Here is a 19,147-nt window from a genome sequence, read left to right as displayed (position 1 = left end):
TTATTGTTAGGTCGGCTGGATTATATTGTGACTCCTTAGACTCCTATATATAGAAAGGAGGTTTTGTCATTTGAATCATCCAAGAATTGTTCATTTATGTAATGTAAAGGAGGTTTCACCCTCGAAGAGGCTGAATTCTAAGGGGTGGATCTCTCTTTTCTATCTTTTTGTGAGCTGGTTTCATAACATTTGGTATTAGAGCTTTGGATTCTAGGGTTTCGCTGCTCCAAACAGGTCATCGTGGCATTTTCGCTACAACTTTGTTTCTGTGACGTTTCAGAAGTTGCAAAAAAAAAAACCCATTTGAGAAGAATTGGCGCTGAACCTTGGGTCCAAATTTCAGAGCTTTTCGCGCGATATTTTCGGAGATATGATCTGAGGAAGTTGGCCTTTCTGCAGACTCCTGAATTACATTCAAAACAGGTGACCTGGGGAAAATAGTCATAACTCTCTCTCTGAGGATCAGATTGAAATTTCGCAAAAACGTACAGAAAGAGGATGGACTGTAGTTTCTTGTATGTGTGTTTCAGATTCAAAGGTTGAAACAGTGACTCGTGGCACGTCGTACAAGTTCGCTCTGCTGAACTAGTCTAAAAGCAAGTCACTGTGGGAGATTTCACATAACTCTTACTTGGAGAATCCAATTTGGCTCAGACTTGTGGCATTGGAAAGAGGACGCAGAAGGCTACTACAGGTAGCAATTTCAGAACTGGATGATCCGAAATTACAGAGATACATCAGATTCAATATCAGGCTTCTATAAAGTGAAAAAAGGTGTGTAGTTTTTTTTTTAAATTTTTATGTAAGCTTCGTTTAACGGAATTCAAAGGGCATAGTAAAGCATTATTATCGGTAACTAATGCCCCGAGGAAAGAAAATGCAAACACCTAGTAAGGAACCTGAAAGCTCTACCATGACTCATGAAGAAGAGGAAGAAATGCTACATGATATATCAAAATTACAAGAACAAGTGCAACAAATGTCACGCTCAAAAAAGCTAACAGAAGCTAAGATAAGTGGCGTGGAATATAAGATAAATGGCGTGGAATCTAAGATAAATGGCAAAGTTTTTAAGCAAAGCTATTTATGAGAAGGAAATGTTGGCAATACTCCATGCACTTAAGAAATGGCGACCCTACCTAATGGGAAGACACTTCAAGGTAAAAACGGATCATGATAGCCTTAAATACTTTTTAGAACAAAGATTATCCTCTGAAGAGCAACAAAAGTGGGTCACAAAGATGTTGGGTTATGACTTTGAAATCATCTACAAAAAAGGGAAGCAAAATGTGGTGGCAGATGAACTCTCAAGAAAGGATGAGGATGTGGAAGCATTGTTGTGTGCCATTTCTATTATCCAACCAGATTGGATTAGCGAAGCAAGGGAGAAATGGAAGAATGACGAAGAAGTGTGGGCACTTATTCGAAAGCTACAACAAGATTCCAGTACTTCTGATACATTTAGCTGGAAAAATGATTCGTTATGGTACAAAGATCGCTTATACCTCTGTAAGAATTCCCAGCTAAAACAAAAGATTCTTATGGAATTTCACACCTCTCCCTTAGGAGGGCACTCAGGATTTTTAAAAACTTACCACAGGGTTAAGAAGGAATTTTTTTGGGATGGCCTTAAATCAGATATTCAAAAGTTTGTGGCGGAATGTTTGGTTTGCCAGCAAAATAAAGTTGAAATAATTAAGACGCCGGGTCTATTACAACCTTTATCCATTCCAAGCCAACGTTGGGAGGAGGTTTCAATGGATTTTATCACAGGTTTACCCAAGTCTGAGGGAAAGAGTGTCATCATGGTGGTAGTTGACAGACTTACCAAGTATGCACACTTTTGTGCATTATCACATCCATTTAAAGCCAGTACAGTTTCTACTGTATTTATGGAAACAGTTCAAAAGCTACATGGAAACCCAAAGATTATTGTAAGTGACAGAGATCCCATTTTCACTGGAAATTTTTGGACAGAATTATTTTCTTGTCTTGGTACTCAGTTAGCTCATAGCTCATCTTATCATCCTCAATCTGATGGGCAAACTGAGATAGTAAACAAATGTTTGGAAGGATATCTTCGTTGCTTTGTATCTGATAAGCAGACACAATGGGTCAAATGGTTGCCTCTGGCTGAATGGTGGTATAACACTTCCTTCCATACAGCAACAAAAATGACCCCATTTATGGCACTTTATGGGTATCAACCACCATCCATCACATCATATTTAAGAGAAAATTCTAAGGTTCAGGCAGTGGAACATCACATCGAACATCAACAACAAGTCCTCCAACTCTTAAAGGATAACCTCGTGTTGGCACAAAATAGAATGAAACAACAGGCAGATCAACATCGCAGTGAAAGAAGTTTTGATGTAGGTGATTGGGTATTCCTACGGCTACAACCATATAAGCAAATGTCCCTAAAGCAAGCTAAGAAGGATAATAAATTATCACCAAAGTATTATGGTCCGTACAAGGTGTTGCAAAAGATTGGTACTATGGCATACAAATTGGAGCTTCCTGCAGCTTCTCGATTGCACCCAGTATTCCATGTTTCATGTTTAAAGAAGGTTATAGGTGACAAGCTCCCAATTCAAACAATATTGCTAGAACTTGATGAGGAAGGAAAAATTATATTGGAACCGGAAGTAGTCATAGAAACAAGAACTCGACAGCTACGAAATCGATCAATTTCAGAGTATCTTATCAAGTGGAAGAACTTATCTGTTGAAGATTCCACATGGGAGGATGAGAATTTTATGCAGAAGTATCCAGAACTACTCAAGCGTTGATGACAACACTTTTTTGAAGGAGAGGGGCATGTTGGGTCCCTATAATACTAGTGATTACCCCATTAATATTGTAGTTATACCCCTTATTTATATTGTTGTGCCCCTATTACCCCCCATATTGTTATTTCTGTGCCCCATAGAAGCCCCCTATTATTATATGTGTGGCTATATATTATTATTGTTAGGTCGGCTGGATTATATTGTGACTCCTTAGACTCCTATATATAGAAAGGAGGTTTTGTCATTTGAATCATCCAAGAATTGTTCATTTATGTAATGTAAAGGAGGTTGCCCCCTCGAAGAGGCTGAATTCTAAGGCGTGGATCTCCCTTTTCTATCTTTTTGTGAGCTGGTTTCATAACACTACATCTTCACCTCCCCTAGGTTCCTCTGCCCAATGGACCAATCTATTGGAGCTCTATTCTAGAGAATGACGAAATCATGAGACAGATTTAGGAGCTACTGTAGAAAGCTGACATCCGATCGAGTTCATCACCCTGTGGGAGCCCGATCATTTTGGTATAGAAGAAGGATTGGACTTGGAGACTCTCCATTGATTTTCGGGCACTAAACACGATCATTGTTTGGAATAGGTACCTAATCCCATAGATTGGTGACCTTCTGGACCAACTCAAGTGGGGAAAATATTTCTTCAAGATAGACTTGAAGTCCATATATCACGAGTGACTAATCGAACCCTATGATGTGTGGAAGACAACCTTCAAAACGAAGGAGGGAATTTTCAAATGGTTCATTATGCCTTTTGGATTAATGAATGCTCCTACAACCTTCATGAGGCTAATGCATGAGATCTTGTGGCCATTCACTAACTCATTTGTAGTGGTATACTTGGATGACATCCTGATCTTCAACCGGAGTTGGGAAGAGTACCTCCACCACATTCGACAAGTTCTCTGAACACAGTGGCAACAAAAGTTGTGTGCCAATTTGGAGAAATGCATTTTTGGCATGACCAAAGTTCAATATCTAGGATACATTATTGATGAACGAGGGATGCATGTGGATCCATCCACGATCCAAGTCATTCGAGACTGGCCAGCCCCAACCACTCTGAGATAGCTCCTTAGCTTTATGGGTCTTGCCAATTTCTATCGCATGTTCATGTTGGGGTTCTCTCCTATCACTTGGCCCTTGCGTCAAGCCACCAAGGGAGGAGAGAAAACATAACCTCTACTCTACACCAGTGCTCACATTACTAGGCTTCCAACAACCATTTGAGATCAAGATATATGCCTCTAACTATGCTATTGTGGAAGTCCTTACTCAAAAAGGGCATGCAATGGCATATCATAGTGAGACACTTTTAGACACAGTCCAGAAGTATCCTAGTTATGAAAATGATATGTATTCCATTTTGCAGGCCTACCAACAATGGAAGCCTTACATTTTGGGGAAGGAAATGGTTATCCACTCAGACCACTCACCCGTTCAGTTCATACAGACACAAGGGAAGTTGCAAAACAATCGACACTAGAAGTGGTTCGTGTACCTGCAACAACTCCATTTCAATATCAAGTAAAAGAAGGGAAACACCAATAATGTTGTAGCCTGCCTCAGTCGACCACTGATCATGGCATTAACCACTACGTTGAACTCTTATGGGCATGAAAATTTTTATATGCCACTTCTCTACAAAAGTGACCCAAAATTAGGCCACACATACCAGGCGCTCTTGGAGGGTCAACAAGTTCCATATTTTCACCTCCAAGATGCACTATTATGCCACCTAGGATACCTTTATGTTCCTTCAAGCGAGCCTGCCAAGATGGTTTTGGAAGCACACTACAATTGGGTCGTTAGGTATTTTGGGATCTAGAAAACAGTGGCAGTACTGCAGAAGTATTTCCATTGGCCGAATCTTAGACAAGGTCTCAAGAAGTACATCAGATATTGCACTACCTGTACCATTTCCAAAACAACCATCAAGAAACAATGCCTTTATACTCACTTACTACTCTTTGTCGACCTTGGGAATCCATATCCATGGATCACATGTTGGACCTTCCTTCTACTAAGCATGGCAAGAACTGTGTTTTTTTGGTTGTCAACATATTCTCAAAGATGGCCATTATGGGGACTTGCAAGAAGAATATCACAATAGAATCCACTGCTAAACTCTTCCTTGAAGGAGTGTGGGTACATTTTGAGATACCATAGTCTCTAGTCGATGTTGGACACCAAGGTCACTAGGTCAACAACTTTCCATCTCCAAATTGATGACCTGATAGAGGTCATTAACAGGATGATCATACAGATTCTGCATAGGTACAAGTCAAAACATCCATGCACATGGGATGAGAGCCTCCCCTATGTCCAGATTAACTATAATCGGGCTATCTCCACTGGACATAACCCTCTTTAGTTAGGATTGGGATTCCAATAACTATTTCCCATTGATGTGGCCATACCATTTGCATCTACTCAGGAAGATTCGCCACATGTCTAGTCTGAAGCTGTTAAGGGAAACAAATTCATTCAGCACACTCATCACATCTGCATGACATCCGTCAATAAGTACATAACATATTGGAAAGAGCCAATGCTGAGAACAAGCAACAACATGATCAGCATCGAGTGCCGCACAAGTTTCAAGTGGCGACAAAGTCTAGTTTCATTTGTAGAAGGAATGCCTTACCAGAGCCTATGAGAAACTCATACCATTTAGATAAGGTCCTTACACCATTACCAATGTTGTGGGAGATAATTCATTTCTCATCATTCCCCCATTTATTGTCCTACACCCATTCTTGAATGTAGACCAACTTTGACCATACTTCCCATCATTCTTGGATACGTTATACATTGAAGAACTAATCACACCTTCAAATTTAAATCCATATTGCATAGAACAAGCCACAATTGATCATACCATGGACACATATATTAAGAACACTCGACAACAAAGGATCCAACTATATCGAGTTGTCAAAGCAGGCCAACTCCTTCATGAGCACAAGTGGCTCACCAACTAGGGACCAAGCTCAACAAAAGTTTCCTCATCTCATGAAGAACTCAACGCAATGAGGACCATTGGTTCCTAAGGGGGAGGAATTATCCAGGTGGATATTGGTGGACACCCACCTATTCCACTTGGACCTACACCATTATTTCTTTGAGTTTTCTAGTTTCCTTATTTGTAGCATAATTAACTATTTTTGGTAGTTTTTCGAGTCGTCAATTTCCAGAGCCATTTTGAGGCCCTAAACGACGTTTTTGGGAAAACGGGGCCAACATGGGACTTACATTCATGTTGGTCACTCGAAAGTTTTAGTCATGGGATATAACTTTCTAACGAGGTATTGTATGCGTCAAACAAAGATCGTATACCAAATTTATGACCCCAGGAAGTTGATCTACCAATTTAACCAAACGGGGCCCATGGTTTTTTGCTTCATCTCCTAGGGTTATGCTCTTGGATGTTTATAGTTTTCCATTGTTTCTCGGTACTAAATAGGTCTTTGAGCCTCATTGTAACATAGTTCAGAGCCATGTAGGTGTCACATCTCTTCTTAGAGATAAGTTAACCATCGCTTGAGCTAGTCTTATTTCCATTTTGTTTTTCTGCATATTTCGTATTTGATATTAATGAAATGAAGTGTCATTTTTGGTGCATATATGTACTTATAGTTATATCTGGAATTGGTTGCTTTCCCATTTAAATCTAGATTAGTAAACATGAGATGAGATTTATTAGTCATGACTCGATTTCCATGATGCACTTTATGAAAAATGGGGTCCACATGTCCAGAACTGACTGTAAATACCCAATGACACATGATCACATTGTTATCAGCCTCACTTGACCCAACATTGTTTCCTTTCAATTTTTCTTCCTTAAATTTAACGTAACTTTCTATTTTTAGTATTTTTTCGACTCGTAAACATTCGAGGCCATTTTGAGGGCCTAAACAAAATTTTCAAGCAAAATGAAGAGTAAAAGAAAGTGCTTGAATTGGTTGCATAAATTATTTTATGACCTCCTTGTGGAGATCTTCAAAATGAGGTTTTACGATAGCCAAACAAAGATAGTATGCCAAAATCATGCCCTCAGGAAGTTGTAGGTTCAAATTATTCACTTATACAAACACTTTGTGAGTATGGTACATGTAGGTAATGAATGCATTGTTTTTTCACTATTTTCATTAGTTCATCAAATATTCATCAAGAAGGCTTGTCGCCCTCTTGCACCAACTACAATAAAACACCAATTAGCACATTCATTCATATAAAAAAACCATCATCCATAAAGGCATGAATTATATCTAGATTAAGAGCACATAATATAGTAAGAAATATACCATGCATGTATCTAGCATTTAACTAGAATGAAGCCATGACAAACCAATTATATAAACAATAATGAATCAACACTTATGCTTATTGATCATTGATAAATAATAGCACATATTAACATATGCATAATACCAACCAAGTCATGGACTTTCACAAACCACCTGACCATACATTGGGCTGCACCAAATCTCTTTTTCAGCCAATCACCCGTGTGCCATATTCCAACCATGAACATGCGATCACATGGCGTAAACCCAATCAGAACGAACTAGGGCTTCTAGAGGCTAAACCACCTCAACCCTCAACCATAATGATTTCAGTTAAACTGGTCCAAAAATCACCAAAACCAAATAAGCTTGGATGCCTCAGACTTTACTCACCATACACAGAGGAATTTCCTTGTCTCCACCCTGCCATCAAGAGCTCTAGGAGGAAGCCTATATCCACCCTCCACCTTTGGGAATTTTCCTGAGAGAACCTCAAACAAGATAAAAAAAAAATATACCAATAATCTAGAGCTTAACCAAAATATGGAACCTACTACATCATGGCTATCTAGGAAATGGAAAGGCATGGCTGAAACAACTATCAATCCAGGAAAATTCCCATCCAAATGACAAGTAACCAAATAACTAAATTCATGTATCATGCATTCAAATCTCAGCAAGGAAATCACATATAGAACTTATGACCTGCAATGCTCTCCTATTTTGGATGTTTTCCCAACCTTCTCCTTCTCTACCCGTGAATTCTTTTTCTTTCTTTCTTGATTATGTCCAAGTGCTCTCTTTCTCTCAATCGAAGTGATAATGCTACAATGTCCAAGTGAATTATAGAATGCTAACTAGCATTTAACTAGAATAGAGCCATGACAAACCAACTATATAAACAACATTGAATCAAAGCTTATTCTCATTGATCATTGATAAATAATAGCACATAATAACATATGCATAATACCAACCAAGTCATAGACTTCCATGTACCACCTGACTATAGATTGGGCCAAACCTAATCTCTCTTTCAGCCAATCACTCTTATGCCACATTCCAAGCATGAACATGGGATCACATGGGCCAAAACAAATTAGAACCAACTAAGGCTTCTAGAGTTTGGACCACCTCAACCCTCAACCACAATGATTTCACCTAAACCAGTCCAAAAATCACCAAAACCAAGCAAGCTAGGATGTCTCAGACTTTATTCACCATAACCAGAGTAATTTCCCTATCTCCACACTCTTTTGAAGAGTTATAGGAGGAAGCCAATCTCCACCCTCGACGTTTGGGAATTTTCTTGAGAACACCTCAACCAAGATTGAAAATCTTTGGGTCATACAAAGCTTAACCAAAATATGGAAACTACTACATCATGATTATCTAGAAAATGGAAAGGCATGGTTGAAACAACTATTAATCTAGGAAAAATCCCATGCAAATGACAATAAGTAACCAAATAGCCAAGTTCATGTATCATGTATTCAAATCTCAACAAGGAAATCATATATGCAACATATTACTTGCAATTCTCCCTTGTTGTAGCTACTTTCCCAACCTTCTCCTTCCCTACCCATGAATTCCTTTTCATTGCTACTTTCATCTATCCAAGTGCTCCCTCTCTCTAAATCCAAGTGAGAATGTTATAATGTCCAAGTGAATGATAGAATGATCTGAGCGTAGCCAAGAAATGATTCAGTTCAGAGTGACTAAGAGAAACTAAGAGAGGCATAGAATGTTCTCCTCTCCTTTTTGTTTCCTTTTATTTTTCCTCCAATTTCATTTATTTTCCCTTGCATGAATATTATTTTCTCCTTATCTTCCTTTTCTCCTATTTTCCATTATTTCTCATAATAGATTTCCATTTATTTCCCTTTTCCTTTTCCAGTGCCAATGCCAATGCAAACTTCCATAGCTAATAATAACCATACTTGATTCCCAATGTAATATTTTTCCTTTCCATTCAGCCTGGAATACATGTCCCATGACATTGGCTTCATTTATTTACATGTAAAATCAATTTTGGGTTGTTACAAGCACCAAATAAGATTGAAACTTATTATTGACAAAAAAAAATTCTAGAAAATATTGCTCTAGCCATTTGGAGATTTAATTTCAACACTCAAAACAACCCATTTGAAAACAATAGTATGTCTAGATAGATAAGCTTTCAATCAACGTGATCAAATTATAGGGAGAATCTTGCTAGGAAAATTTGATCTAATATTGTTTGTAAACTTTTTTAAGGTCATTAGATCTTGAGATAACCATCAACAAAAGTTGGAGTGCCTTAATTTCTTGACGAGGATCTAAACATTTAAAAGTTGAATCATGAAAACTTGTTGGTATGATGAAGTCAAGGGATAGATATCATCACATGTATTAGTAGGAAAATAATTATCTAAATGTAAGCTATTAAAACCAATACTTTGATTGGATCAGTGAGTTGATGCATAATATTCTCTGTCTTTCAAAGACAAGGATGAGTTGATTTGTGTTATTCCACACATGATTCATATGGTAAAATATTCTTGTTCATCTGTTGCATATATGAAACTAGAATAAAGAGGAGTGAGGGACCGATTGATTTCTTCTTCAACATATAATGGATTATTACATTGTATATGATCACAAGGAGGACTAGAAAGATGGAAGTTGAAAGAATTAAAATTGATTGTTTGTATAGCAATTCTTGAAAACTAGTAAGCATGAAAGAAATAATGAGAAGAGGTCGATAGAATATTACAAGATTATAAAAATAAACATGTATCAGATGAAATTCAACATTCGTATTAGCTTGGGGAATTACTCTATCAACACGAGGGTTTTGATTCATCAATCGACTGAAACATTTACAAATGCTAAAAAGGATATATTGTACCAAAAATAAAATGACTAGGTTTATAACATATACAATAGATACGAGAAGTTGATCATTCACGGAGGAGTCTAACAAGATGAAATATTTAATTTGTTGATGATCACTATCCCTATAACTAGAAGACAATTTTCAAAGTTGTTTACATCCGTGAAAGATATGTACTTCAACCTCGGGTTTGATAGAATAGGTTTCCATGAAGATAAATTAACTGGACTAGGATATTTCATTTGATCAGCAACTCAATCTTGAGAATTAGAAATAAAAACTTGGAAACATTGAAAATATTTCAATCATGAATTCACATCTAGTGCTACAATGTTGAGAAAGGAATTATGCAAGAAAACCCATATCTGACCTACTTCCTGGATCTCATTAAACTCACCATAATATGAAATGACCATTAGTGAAAGCTAAAGTACCTATATTGCCTAAATAGTCCTAGAAATTTCAAATGTTAAATAATGTTAATTTGTGAGTTTATTGAAATCATGAATTGTATGTGGGAATATACTATAATTTATTTCAATAAGATCACTATTAAGTAGATTAAAACTACCTACTTCACTAGCTTGATCATATTTTTCAACCTCAACAAACATATTAGTAATGTCACAAGACTATTCCAATTTTCTATCTAAGTATGTGTAGGTTGGAAAGATTTTTTGAATAGAATAAACCAAAGGATTAACTACATCCAAGGTTAGACATTACAAGTTAATAATTGTGTTTCTCTCTTCCTCATCATGGATGACCTTACCATGTGACACTTCTAAATTTGGCTCACCAAATTATGAACTTGAAGAGAATGGTATATTTACATCATTAGTTATTTTGTTACATTTGGTAGGACACAAGGAACAGTTGGCTAAGGAAGGAATTTTTGTGAGATATTATTCTTTAATTAGATTAGATCCCAAACCTAATACTTTCATATCCAGGTATTCTTGAGAAAATGAGAGATCGAAAAATGTACCTAGGTATTCATCACGATATATAGTAGTGGAGACATTGTGATCAGGATACTGATTTTATCTTGGTTAACATTGTTGGTTTCATTCAATTGATTACCAATATTAAAAGATCCTTGATCAACCAAGAATGTTGAAAAGTTGTGTTGGCATAGAGGAATTTGAGAAGGAGATGAGAGATATAGAGTATCTTCACTCTTTTTCTCCTCTACATATGACATATAGCCACATTGTACTTGGTAACCATATAGAACTACAAATTTAGGATCAAGAGTATCTGAAGTAGATTCTAGTAAATCACATTGATCAAGATAATCAAGGTATAGAGAGGTATGAGATGTAGATGATAGAGAATGAGAGGTGTCCCTTGAAGAATAAATACTTTCAATCATATCAGATTCAATATTTATATTATGCGCATTAATTTCATCTCAGGCAATCAAGGGACCAGTCTTCACTTTAAGCTCCATGAATCTATTAGAACGTTCAATTTTTTATTTGATGAAATATTGATCACGGAAAGGAGATGAAAGTGGAATAAGTGGATAAATAATTTATTTTAATATTTCCTAACTCCAATATCAACAAAATATAACACTTTATTTGATGATGAGAAAGGAGGAGAATAAGGGAAAAAAGGGGAAACTAATTCCTCCCCTATGATTTGAGGTGTCTCGTGACTCAGAAAAGTTGGAAAAATGAAATTTGGTATGAGACTTATTTTATTTTTGAATTGAATATTACAATCATTATAAGATGACCCATTATCAACAGGGAATCCAAATTCAAATTGTTTCAAAGAAGTTTGAACCAAACTCTAAAAAAAATCATTAATGAAATCGCAATCCACATCTTCCTCGGAGAATTCGTAAAAAGGGTAAAGAAATCTATTAAACAAGTCCTCTAATGATTCATAAGGTTTCATTCTAAGTTGATTGATCTATTTTTACACATCTTGATAAGTGTACCTATCAAAATATTCACAAATATCTTTGAGGAGTTTCTCAAATGAATGGTTAGAAGCAGTTGGTAAGGTATGACACCAGTGCTTAACACAACCTACAAGCATGAGGGTAAACAACCTTAAGGGAAAAAAGGGGAAACTAATTCCTCCCCTATGATTTGAGGTGTCTCGTGACTCAGAAAACTTGGAAAAATGAAATTTGGTATGAGACTTGTTTTATTTTTGAATTGAAGATTACAATCATTATAAGATGACCCATTATCAACAGGGAATCCAAATTCAAATTGTTTCAAAGAAGTTTGAACCAAACTCTAAAAAACATCATTAATGAAATCGCAATCCACATCTTCCTCGGAGAATTCGTAAAAAGGGTAAAGAAATCTATTAAACAAATCCTCTAATGATTCATAAGGTTTCATTCTAAGTTGATTGATCTATTTTTACACATCTTGATAAGTGTACCTATCAAAATATTCACAAATATCTTTGAGGAGTTGCTCAAATGAATGGTTAGAAGCAGTTGGTAAGGTATGACACCAGTGCTTAACACAACCTACAAGCATCAGGGTAAACAACCTTAAGGGAAAAAAGGGGAAACTAATTCCTCCCCTATGATTTGAGGTGTCTCGTGACTCAGAAAAGTTGGAAAAATGAAATTTGGTATGAGACTTGTTTTATTTTTGAATTGAAGATTACAATCATTATAAGATGACCCATTATCAACAGGGAATCCAAATTCAAATTGTTTCAAAGAAGTTTGAACCAAACTCTAAAAAAAATCATTAATGAAATCGCAATCCACATCTTCCTCGGAGAATTCGTGAAAAGGGTAAAGAAATCTATTAAACAAATCCTCTAATGATTCATAAGGTTTCATTCTAAGTTGATTGATCTATTTTTACACATCTTGATAAGTGTACCTATCAAAATATTCACAAATATCTTTGAGGAGTTGCTCAAATGAATGGTTAGAAGCAGTTGGTAAGGTATGACACCAGTGCTTAACACAACCTACAAGCATGAGGGTAAACAACCTCAAAATACCATCTTTACATTATATCCCATTAGAATTAAAGAATTGAATAAATTTCAACATATGTCGAAGTACAGTTGTTTGAGTATCACCATAAAACTTCAAACGTGACCATTTATGGATTATTTCCATGGGAATTGTAAGGTTTATTCCTTTGGAAAAAACATCCCCAGATCAAGATTTTGTGATAAGCCATTTTAAGATGAAGATTCAAAACAAACTTAATGGGATGAACTTGTCATCTATCCCTCCTTCTAGTGCCAAATCCATTGGTGGTGATGGATATTTCTAACAATAGGTTGTCTCCCTAGTATGAAGTACCAATCAAACCTCACACCATTTTGGATAGGAGCCCCATCTAGAATAAAGGCCCAATTACCATTCATACCTAGAGATTTTCCTTAGCTACAATTTATAACATAAGAGAGCATGCACATAATTTTAGATAAGAAATTAAGTTAGCCCTATGCAGCATCCAATTATAATGTATATAAGGTACTTCAATGAACAAGGAAGGTAGAGTTAGCCTTTAGAAGAAATGTAATAGTACCAACCTAATAATGACACACACAGATATATATATATATATATATATATATATATATATATATATATATATATATATATATATATATATATATATATATAATTGTTAATTAGTATGAAAAATAGCTCAAAAAGTAACAATGATCATTAAAAAATTAATACGCGCCATTCAACAAGATGTCTACTAAAGATAACAAAATAGTTCATTTTCTTTAATACATATGAAAACGAACATATATCGTAAACAATAATAATATTCTTACAACATATATGATGCATGCATTAAGTGTGTTGACTAAGAGAGATTCTAGATATTAAGTGAAAGTTCTAAGATACACAATTAAAATGATCCATCACTAGCCCCAATAGTGGAACATGAAGCCACCACTTGCTCATCCCAGAATGATCTTCTCTCCTTTGCGATAGTTGAGAATACAACTCCAAAATTCCACTAGTTGAGGCATGGAAGCCTATTTATAACAAATCAGGTGACACCTTACCTCATATGTGGCTCTTGACCTCCCTCACAACTCTTGACCTCCCATTTGACTTTTGATCTCCTATATAAGCTTTGGACTTCCTTGTGACTCTTCACATTCCATGTGTGACCCTTGGGCTTCACACATTTTACATTTTCCAGTTTTCAAAATTACATAACTACATTGCACCAATAATGTGGTGAATGTACATTGAACAAAATAACATTCTTGTGTGCACACTTTGAGAAAATACAATTTGGCGACTATGACATGAAACTTCATTGTCATGTGTCGATGGTAAGTTCTTATCTTTGCTAGTATGTCTTCAACTCTTCATGACAGGTCTCAAAGTTCCTTCATCATTACCCTATAAATGGTCTCGATAAGTATTTAAACATAAATAACCACCACTCTCTCGTAATCCAAGATTCCCATGCTTATTTTTCATGGCATATTTGTATCTCATTTCATCAACTGTCTTCTTGAAAACTCTTATTAATAACTTCCTTGTGTTATAAAATTATATATTGCAGAGAAACAGAACACATAAAATATCGCAGAAACACAAACACAATAAATGCATAAAACAAGAGAGACATAGATATACGTGGCTCACCAAATTTGGGCACAAAGAAACAACGAGTCCTTCATTTTATATTATCCAACAAAATGAAGAGATACAACCTACAATAGATCCGTTGTAATTTCCCTTTCACTCTCACAAAGTCTCCTCTCTCTTTATCACTGAGAAAACACATATATAAAGCTGCAATACAACTCCCCCATATAAATCAACATGTTACCTTCTAGGTTAAAAATCCCTAAATTAAACATAACTTATACTGTCAGATCATCTGCCTAATGAAAGACACATATTCAATATGAAATTAAAATATTTTACAAGGTAATTTTACATCTATTTTTAGCTTCAGGGGTATTTCCCTTGAACCCCCACTAGGGTCACATTGGCCCCCATATCCCCCAGCTGGGGGGGGGATCCCCCCTCCTCTGACCCCCACAAGGGGGATAAGCCCCCCCACATGGAGGGATGTATAGCTTTCCTTGGGTATACATATGGCTTAAGAAAAGGCCTCTGAATTAGGAAGATAAATAGGTTTCACGCCCAACACGTTGAACATCATCTAACACGTTAAGATTATAGTACTTGCAAATAGAGCTCACTAATGGAAATTCAATATGAGTACTTATTCTAGCTTAGTTTTCTCATGCATGATGCAAGTTGTGATGGGACAATGTGTTAATAATGAGTGGGAGGCCTTCTTTGGAATAGTGCACAACTTTAGGGGGAAAGAGGTGGAGGACTGGGCACTAGGAGTGTGAACTACACTATCACAAGAGAGAGAGAAAGACAAGTTTGGGTGTAGAGAATAGTTACAAGAGACAAGTTTGAGAAGCTTGCTCAGTCGGAATGCATAGTGCACTTTTGAGGGACAATCTGCAAAGCTTACATAGGACACAGTTGTAGGAGGCAGGGGACGATGATTGTGGCTTGGAGATGCACTATATGTTTGTCAAGGGGACTTGTTTCAAGTTGAGCCCAATTTCAAGAGATAGGGGTCGGGCACTATTCCTTAGGGATTTTCAATTCACTTATGAAGGAAAGGGGGATTTTCAATGGGCATAGGGCATACTTGTATATTGCAAGAAAGTGATGTCTAAGTCCCAGGAATATGTAATCTGCTCATAAATTGAGCTAGATGGTAAGCATGTTCAAGGCTTGGGAAAAATATGAGGCCAAGAAAGATACAAAAATTGAATAAGTGTGAGATTAGTGGGATGAGAGAAAGAGAGAGATAACATACAAACATATCCCAAACATTGTCACACACACATTCTTGATCACTCTAATATCAAGAGAATCCACAGTAACCAAAATCAACATGTATACATAGAAATTACAATAAAACACCTCTAATGTCCACGTGTGGAAGTTAAAGTGTAAGTCTTTATGAAAAAAGTTTTAACTACAATCTGAAAGTGTGTTAGATCATGGAAGTTTGTCCAATACATGTTCTTATGATAGATTGGCTTGGATAGTGTAAGAAATTACATTGGAGCTAACTCTAAAAGGGGTGTTAATGTTCTCTTGATAAGATATACGAAAGTAGCACATGCGAGAGTGGAAATAAGTACAAGTGACACTAGCAAAAGAAATAACAAGAAAATAAAACACATGTGAAAGTAAAGTGACACATGTAAAAAAAAAAAAAAGCAAAAACAATAGTTGAGAAACTTACCCAGAGAATGGTGCACTTGCAACCAAGATTGTGCTCAAAGAATGCATAGAGCTCTAAAGAAAGTAATGAATATGAAAATGAGATCTAGGTTGGACTCCTTATATAGGGAGAGCACACATGCAATTAGGTTTAATTTTTGTGAGTGAACTCAGTGCATGTCATAAAACTAGGACACAAGGAAGAGTTGACTACTTGTAGAAGTGTGGTAGAATTGAATTAAGGAAGTGTTCTCTCCTTGTCAACAAGAATTTCACACTAACTATTAATGAGAAGCACAAAATCACTATCAATAAGGAGTGCGCAATCACTGTCTATAAGAATTACGTAATGATTTTCTTTAGGAACTGCACAATGTCTATTAGGAAGAGGTGTGCTTGCTTGAGTTTTGAGAGTGCAAACTATCTGTTAACAGGGAGTGTGCTAGGCTTAGTTAGAGGAACTATTATCTAAGGGAATCGCAATCTAAGAATATGAATACAAGTATCTTCGACAATTATATTTTCTAAGGGAAGAATTTATCACTTAGAAAACATGATGAAGCATGACATTAATTACTTGAAACGAAAGATGATGCGATTATAAGGGCGTTAAAAAATTTGAATGTATAATTTTTTTGGCGGGTATTGTAATAGCTACAACATATATGTATGGTAGTTTACGAATCCCATATGAAATATTTCATAATGATATCATATTTACCTAACTCCTTAAATCAATATTTGACTCATAGAATATCTACTTGGATTTATCTCCGCTTTTAAAGGATGTTTCCTAATAGGAAATTTACAAACTAATACTTGAATAATATTTTCTTTCCTCCCGCTAATCATTTTTTTTTTATCATTTTCCAACATAAAACTACTAATATTAGGTACTATCTTAAGGAGTTGTGCATGTATCAATAAATTTCCTAACTTCAGTGAAACTAGAGGAACAATTCACTTAAGGATAACATCCCTCTTTATGGCACCTATGTTGCACTCCCATCCATTAACCTTGCACCATAACCACATTAATGACTACTGAGTAATACCACCTCTCTTCAATTTAACCAATATTTGATACTTTTCAGGGTCTTTAAATATTACATGAGGTGTGAGATGTGACATTCTTATGTCATGACATAAAGAAATATGTGATTTGAATATGATATTACAAAATTTTTTAAATATGGATGTAATATATTAGACATAAATCACATAAGGTAGATATTAAATTGCAAAACATAAAAAGAATGAATAGCCATTCATATAGACCTTGACTAAGTTGAACATAGAATTTCAGTGTCTTCTTATTTAATAGATAGTTTGTGAGATGTTATTTTTAGTTCCAACATAGTGAATTACTTGGCATAGTATGAATAATTTAACAAGTCATCAGTATTGGGTAGAAATTATTGATTATTGAGTGTAATCTTACTTATATATTTGTAGTAGATACACATTCACCAAGTCCTATCCTTCAAGGGTACTATGACAATATGCAACCCACAAGGTGGGGTGCTTTGTTGGACTAATCCCTATACCAACAACTACAACCATTATTTCTTTGCTACATCCTCTTCTAGGGTAGATTATTTATAAACCCGACATTTGGTAATGGAGAGTCAAGAAACAATTATATGTATTATCTGAAATATCTCCGTGGTGGTATCCCTATAGGAAAGTTGAAAACTACACTATATGGTAATAAAAAATTCCCCAACTATTATCTCTACTCTTTCATACATACCTCTAAAGGTACCTTTACTCTTATCAACTACTCGCTTAGTTGATTCCCTCTTCAAAGTAGGAGTATTAATTTTATACTAGAACTAAGAAAACAAAAATTGTCTACATTTACCATAAAGGTATTTGGTTTTCCTTTGTACTCATTGATGATGAAAATTTTCTTACCCTTGATTATGTGGGATGAGTCTACCGTGTTAGTGAAGACTGCATCCCTCATTGAGTTTAGATACTTTGAAACACTACACCACACAACTCAATGTATATTATATATATTGCCACTTAACCAATCAAATTTGCACTTACAGAAAATTTGATATTAAATTCCTTAGTGATTGTTACCTTTCATCCCCATGTACCCCTCTCAATTGATATGTGATCAAATGATCATGAACTCCCAACCCATTTTTCTTAAAAAATCTTCTATTATGAGGTTGCCCTTTGATATCCTCCTTGGTATTTTTTACCTAGATCATATTGAATACTATTGTATCGCATTCTCTTCCTTGTTATTAAGACTAGTCATAGTCACATATTTCGTATCAAAGTGTAGAAAACCTCCCCGTCCACATTGTAGCTAATGTCTACTATGTTTCTTAAATGTGTTCATAACATGTTGTTTTCCTTGGCATCCTTGTTAATTTTCTTTCTATTCAACTTTTGATGTAGCTTCCAACACTTGTATTTATTGTGACGACTAATATTACCATGGTTTTAATGGTTGCTTAGATACTTGCACTGTTGTGTGATGACTTTCATGTTATTTTATTTCACTTTCTAATTATTCTTCCTATATTTAGAATAATCATGGCAATATTTATGTCGAGAATATCTTAATTTTCCTTTATTATGTCATGTCTTATCAAGGTATAATGATTACACACATGCATGGTTAGTGATCCTAGGTTTGAAGAACATCACTGATTTTCAAATATGGCCATGTTGGTCCCCCATATATTTGAAGAGCCAAATTGGGTTCTTGGGAAATTACCTATCATATCACCATTGTGCTAAATATAATTGTGTACTCTTTCACAATCTACCATTACCTCATGCCTGGGTGTAGTTAGCAAATCAATTGGTGTTTTACATAGTTGATAGAGTAAAACTAGGATATGAAGAGGATTTTATACACTCCCCACTTAAGTATTAATAGATTACTCTCTTACCATAATATCTCTTTCTG

The sequence above is a fragment of the Pinus tabuliformis genome, chromosome 6 (genome assembly GCF_031772625.1).
Source record: "Pinus tabuliformis cultivar Carrire ecotype Pingquan chromosome 6, CPIR1, whole genome shotgun sequence".
NCBI lineage: Eukaryota > Viridiplantae > Streptophyta > Pinopsida > Pinales > Pinaceae > Pinus > Pinus tabuliformis.
This window is presented reverse-complemented; position numbering follows the sequence as displayed.